General features: G+C 31.1%; 1 long non-coding RNA gene across 1 annotated transcript; it reads left to right on the top strand.

Annotated features, from left to right (window-relative positions):
- Positions 1 to 1,619: 1,619 nt before the first annotated feature.
- On the top strand, positions 1,620 to 4,984 carry LOC132054544 (uncharacterized). Its single transcript, XR_009414319.1, has 4 exons — positions 1,620 to 1,826; positions 2,253 to 2,307; positions 4,572 to 4,645; positions 4,736 to 4,984. It is a non-coding gene; the product is annotated as an uncharacterized LOC132054544 (long non-coding RNA).
- The last annotated feature ends 2,121 nt before the right edge of the window (positions 4,985 to 7,105 follow it).

The following is a 7,105-nucleotide window of genomic DNA, read 5'->3' as shown; positions in this document are numbered from 1 at the left end:
CTACACCCTAAACAATTTATTTAAATCCCAAGAATGATAATTAAAAAGTCACTAATATTGTGAATAATCTTTCAAAGAGGACAAATACATGTTAGAGTACATCAATTTTAATTAATTAAGCGTGTGAATTAACTTTTTCTTTAATATATCATCACTTAATTATGATTTTTTATTATTTTCTACATACATTAGTTGATTTATCCAAACCAAATTTGAATTTAATTGCTTTTTCAATTTGTAGGAAATCTTATATAGTTAATTAGGAGAGAAACAAAATGATTTACCTTTAAACTCCGTGAATGATCCAGGTTTGTTCTATATACCATCTTTGTATGGTGGCGCGATGTTCTACGTGAATCCACATTCGAAGGACATTGTACCAAAGTCATATAATTAGGACCACAATATGCATGGTTTTATTCTGTTTATGGCATTGAAGGTTATGTTCTTTTTTGGGCTCCTAATTCTCATTCCTTTTTGGCACCTACGTTAGAGATTGAAGGTATTTTTCCCCCTTGAATTACAAATAATCTAAATTTCTAGCAAGGATAAAAGTTTAAGTCATCTATAGAAATATGAAGATTGATAGTAACTCAAAAAACGAGCCTATATATATATTATTGCATAATTACTAATTGAGAATATAGCGAGGATGTATATCATTTGAACATCCTTTTGAAACTAGCTATAAACAATCGAAATTTACAACTAGGGGTGGGCCTGATACGGTATTTGAAGCTTTAGTATGGTAATTTCGATTATCGGTTTCTAAAAATACTATACCATTACCATATATATCAAATTAATTCGGTATGGTTCGGTTTAAATTCGATTTTGGTATTTTGCGTTACTACGGTAAATCAGTAATCATTTGATCCACTTCAACTTACATATTCATATCGTAGAGAATTATGACGTTTGGCTATTCAAGAAACGTCTCAATTATATCGTACTAACAACTCACACATATAACAATATTCAAAAGAAAGTACAAGTAATTCCCATATTACGTAAATCAATTACAAAAAAAATACTTCAATCAAGATAGAGTAGTCAAAGTTTCAACATTTGAATAATTTTAGTTTTGTAATAGTACTAGTTTATATATTTGTTAGTATAATAATACTAATTTTTATGAACTGTATATGTAACTATACTTCGGTATGGTATTCGTTATTTCAGTATTTTCTTTATAAATACCGAATACCATACCGAATGCCAAAAAAATTTAAATGCATACCAAATACCGTATCAAATACCATAATATCAAAACCGCGGTATAATTATTTTGATTTTGGTATGGTAATAGGTATCTACCCACCCCTATTTACAAATAATATTGAAAATTTCTATACATTTCTTATGTTAAAACATTCTTATTTAATTAACACGAGAACTCAAAATTAGTGAATACATAATATTAGTTGTATATTCAACCAAAGAGTTGGAACTAAAATATGTGATAAAAATAATACATTTAAGATAAATATATATATGTAAGTCATCCAATAAGTCTTGTAAAAGTAATAAAAAATAAAGAATTAAACTTAGGATGTGAAAGTGCCACATCATACTCCTTAAAAAAGAAAATACTCATAATCAGCAAACATACCAAGACCCATTTCAAAGAGTTAACCAAACTTCCCATTACCAATATCAGAGTAGCCTAAGATACGGGTCTACAGATTTTGGCTCAGTCTTTTCTGAAAATCAGTCCCATTTTGGTTAAAATTGGTTGAGTCCCCCCACTAATACATTGTGCTACCGAAAAATATGGAGAATTGTAGATATGGAGCGACATATATGGAAGAAAAAATAAATTGGCTGTGAGATTTTGTTGGGTTTCCCTCATTTTAGTTCTTTTTTGCTTCAAAGATTTTAGGGCTTCCTCCTTTCAATTCCTTTTTGGTCGCCTCGAGGCAAAGAAAATTGGCGGTAAAATTTTAGGTTCCCTCCTTTCAATTTCAAATATTGGCAATTTTAATACTTGGTATTTTTTCAAAGCTTGGAAAAAACTTTTGGCCGTGTTTGAGGCGAGTCTATTCTTCTAATTTAGATCTTTACTAATTTTAAAATAATCAGAACTAATTATACAGAGATTACTGCTGATTGTTACAGAGATTTGTGTGTTGGAACTAAATTTAGAGTTGTTGAAGTACTTATATTGCGTTCACACATTTTGTAATTTCATATGAATCTCCTTCGCACATTCTATTTATAGTATCAATTAACAATTTTTCATGGATTTGCAGTTTGAAGAAGACGGGGAAAGGAAGCGAGCGCTACAGGAAGAACATTCAATTTAAGGTACTTTAACTCCATTATAAGATTCTATTAACTTTCCGTCAATTTACCTTTCTTTCAAAAAGAAACAAATGGATGATCTTGTTGAGGTGTATCTCGAGTTAAATGTCCCTGCAAGTGCTCGCAATGATATATATTCACAAGTAATGGGACTAGACACTCATGGGATTGTTCGAACTCTAGGAAAAGGAGCAGCTCCAAGTTTAGTTTATGGCCCAGTATATAAACGATCACAGTTGGAGCAACGAGATTTTGATGCAAGGGTTGAGATAGAAGTTCAAAAAGCTACCGTAGCAATCCAAATTGATATGGATAAAAAGTTGGCTGAAGCAAAGCAAAATATGGAAGCAAACATGGATGAAAGAATGGATGAAAAGGTGAAGGAAAAAGTGAAGGCTGAGATGCAAGCATACGTACAGAGTATCGGTTTTATGAATGGCTCAAACAGTAAATCAATTAGTAGTGAAGAGGTAAACAATTTTGTGCTCGGTTCACATTTTTTTCCTCTTTAAGTTAACTTTGCCATTTATTTTTCCTTTTAATTATACTAATCTTCCTCTTTGTGATAGCTTTCCCATAACTCAGTTGAAGACCGCCAACAATCATTATCTCCTGTTTTGTTGTTCCAACAAAAAAGGTGAGTTCGTACGTATTGTAATTAGTAAACATTGAAGTTTCGAATGTGATTTTCCAGGTGTTGTCATCTCGTGTTTAAAGCAGAGTATGTGTTGTGCTCTTCTAATTCTCTGTTGACTCTTTGAGTTGGGGTGTTCTATGTAAGATCTTTGTTTGCTGTTTTTCATGATGTTCTGCCTTTTTTAGTTAGGTTATGTGTTCTTTTTACCCTTTTTGTTGTCATGTTCTCTTCTACCAATATGTTCGTGTTGTACGAATGAGGGTTTGAGGTTAGCAACTGGTTATGAGTTTCTGATAGACATGATCTTGAACAACCACTTTTAGATCTTTGCTTTAGATTTCTTTAATCTCTGTTTATGATTTTCAACTTCATGCTTGAATATATAGATTTTGTCTGATAAATTGAAGAAACAAAGTGTCAGTTACAGCAAGCTAATTACCTGCTAATTCTCAGTGTATTTCCTTTTTCCTTTTGCTCCTTTTAAAAATTTATTTTAATCTCCTTACTATGTGTGTGCTCTAGAGAAAAATGAACTATGGGTACTTTGCAAGTGTTAGAATTTGACAAGTTTGACTAGCTGTGGATAATTATGGTGAGGCATGTTCAGAAACACGTGTTTTATTTATGTCTTCAACCATGTTTTGCTGAACTCATTTGAACTTCGTGAACAGTTTGTGGGCTCATTTACTGAGAGTTTACCGTGATTTTTAATGATGTGACTGTTGAATCCTTGAAATAAATTAGAAGTAGTAATACAGTCATTGTGTTAGCACCTTGGAATCACTTTCCCACTGAACGCCAAGATAGGTCTTTACCTTGGATTTTTAAAAACTTTGTGGAGCTCTGTTGGTTGTTTTTGTTGTCGGTTCATTTTTTGCTTAGATAAACTTAAGGAAGCTGATATTCACAGTCCAAGTGTGTATTCCATCACTCCGCCAACTCTCAGATTTCCTATTATTTCTCTTTTTCTTGCCATGATATTTACAGGCCAAAACTAAGTTGTTTTCCTTGCTCCCTGAGATCTCTTCTTCCTCTTTTCCTCTTTGTTTCTTCATATCACAACAATCTGCACTTCTGCAACTGTCAAACTTCCATCAAGTTCTTTTTATTATATGGTACATCACTAGAATGTCATTGTGTCAGTTGCTAGGTAAAATCATGCGACAATTTAGTTCTGTGTGGTGGCATGCTAGTAAAGGTATATAGTGGTTACATGATTAATCGTGGCCATCACACTCTTATTCCCTTCACATATAAAGCAGACACTGCCTAAAAATTATTAGGATCATCATAAAATATGTGCGGATTGTCAATGTTCATCTGTTGCTCTTGTCACTTTTCTTTATTAGAAAAAACACCTTTTGTGTCAATGTTACCTTATTCAAAAAAAGAAAAAAAACACCTTATGTGTGTCTTCTGATGATTGAAAACTTCCCATGAGATGAACTGTAAATTTTCCATCAATTTGTCAGTTAAGATTTGGTTAGGTTTGATTTGAGGAAAGTTATCATTGTTTGAGTGAAGTATGATTAATTCTCATTAGTTTTTAATAAAAGATGACGTGCACTTGTTTGTTAGCTATTTAAAAATTGATGGGTCTATTTTTGGATGGTGTTTTCTGATTTGCGAGAGAATATTTCTTCGCAGGTTAATTTAATCAAGAACACCACAAATAACGGAGTTGACACACAAAAAAAGAAGTGGGTAAGTTTGGAAAAACATGTAAAACACTTTTAAATTTTTTCCGTTTATTACATGCTTTTAATTCTATTTTTCTGTCTGATTCTTTTGTAGCACTTTTGAAGAGTGTGTGATACCAATTATTGGCAAGTGATGCTCGAATTGTGGAAAGATGAATTCCATTTGTCTTGTTGCAGAATTTATTCTAGAAGTTTTGGGAATTAAAGAGAAAGTTTGGTGTGGTTTCATGTTGAAATCACTTCAGCTTTTATGTTTTAGTTAGAATTTGTTTTATTTGAGATAGAACAACAAGTCCTTTGATTTGACGGCGTCTAACTTGCAAGGAGACCTTTCTCTGCTATGTCCTTTGAAATACAATTGATTGACTTTTACTATTTCATAATATTTTGTTACATTGTGTATAAAGGTTGATCTTTATGATTGTTTGATATAAATATTTTCTTTATGATGAAAACTAAAAAGTGAATTATTGTTAATACTTTTGAATATTTGATACCGACATTAGTCTAAATGTCGGAAATTTTACAAAATAGCAAAGAGACATTTAACAAAGATTGAAAATAAATGTCATAAATTTTTTGTTGACAATTTCACAAAAATGTCAAAAATAGCAAAGTGGCATTTAATAAAGGTTTTAAATAAATGTCGTAAATTTTTTATTGACATTTAACAAAAATGTCAAAAATACCAATGCGACATTTAATAAAGGTTTTAAATAAATGTCGCAAAAGTTTTACCAACATTAGTTTAAATGTCAGCAATTTTAAGTGACGTTTCCAAAATGTCGTAAATAAATATCGTAAATTTCTCACCGACATTTGCCTAAATGTCGAAAAATTTGTCGAAAAATTTCCGACAAATCGAAATGTACGACATTTGACACAAATATAAACTAAATGTCAGGAAATGAATTTGCGACATTTAAGAAGCGTAATGCGACATTTATATAATGTCGTCGTATCTCTAATTGCACCATATATATGTTTTTGGGTGTGCTTGGTTTTGAAGGAAAATGTTCTTGTTTTCTTATTTATTTTCTAGTGTTTGGTAAGTATACAAAATATATTATTTTAAGAGCATTTATATGCAATTCACGAAAACACTATGGAGTACTGGAGTGGGGAGCCGGAGTGGCGAGGGTGGGGAGGAAAAGAGGTGAGAGTTGGGGGTGGAAGAAGATAATGAGATGGAGTGTCATTTGTGAAACTTATTTTTCCTATTTCTACCAGGAAAGTCGTTTCCTTATTTTAAGGAACTCGTTCTCTTTAATAAATATTTTCTAAAACATTTTAGCCAACATGGTATAAAACAATTGGAAAATATTTTCCCTCGTACCAAACAGTTATTTTCCCTCGTACCAAACAGTCTTTATCATACGCGTTTTAGTAAATTGTATGCAAATCAACCAGCGAAAAAGACCCGGCAACCGTCTCTTAGTTATGTATGGAATGATTAATGCAATTAGCTCTTTTTTTTTTTTTTTTTTATTGCAATTTGCTGTTGAAGTCAAGAAGTAAACGGTAAACACTGTGTCAGTTGGGTCTTGGAGATGGTTAAAGCTCATTGGCTCATTTGTACTAATAGGAAGCTGCTTAGTAAGTTACCTATGATGAAATGAACATATATATATATATATTGACTGATGACCTTTCATTATTTATGTTTCATAAATATGGTGGAGTGGTTATGATCTGCTCTTGTTGTTCTTTTCTTTCTAGCACCTCCATTACAAATTCAGTGAAACATTAAATAGATACTATTACTAGTGAAATAGACCGCGCGGAGACGTCATTAGTAGATTTATACTACTTGATACTATTATAAATTGATTCAAGATAGAATAGATTAAAATTTTCACTGTCAGCATATGATAATTAATTTTATTTTCATACGTCTAATTAAATCATAATTATATTTTTTGTTAGAAGTAGAACTTAAATGAATTACATTTCTCATTAGCGTATCTTCAAAATGATAAAACAGAAAAGATGTGCACATATATGAGCAGAACTTTAGTACGTAAATTTGGATCTCCTAGTACTTACTATTAAATACAGGTCCAAGTATTTTGATATATTTATTCATTAATTAATAGAGCTTTTTTATTTTGATGTATTTATTTAAGCTCCAATATACTTGGCTAAAGTCATAATTAGTGGTAGTAATTCAATTCAAAATCTTTTGATCTGATAAAGCCATAAAAAATAAACCCATAATCAAATAACTCATGTTAATACAAGTTCTAACACATGATGAAATAAGTTTATTCGAATAAAAAAAATAGCAATTCAAACACAATTCACTCTTTTTCATTGAAACTAAATCTTGTAACTTTAAATTTGACAAATTAATTTCGAATTTTTATCATCAATCAAGTCTAGAAGAAACATCCCCTATTCATGGACGATGTATCATCCCGTGTGACAACCCATGAAAAAATAAGGAAAACAAACAAAGAAAAAA

Source organism: Lycium ferocissimum, chromosome 4 (assembly GCF_029784015.1).
Source record: "Lycium ferocissimum isolate CSIRO_LF1 chromosome 4, AGI_CSIRO_Lferr_CH_V1, whole genome shotgun sequence".
Lineage (NCBI taxonomy): Eukaryota > Viridiplantae > Streptophyta > Magnoliopsida > Solanales > Solanaceae > Lycium > Lycium ferocissimum.
Note: the sequence above shows the minus strand (reverse complement) of the source record. Positions and strands in the feature narration are given on the sequence as shown.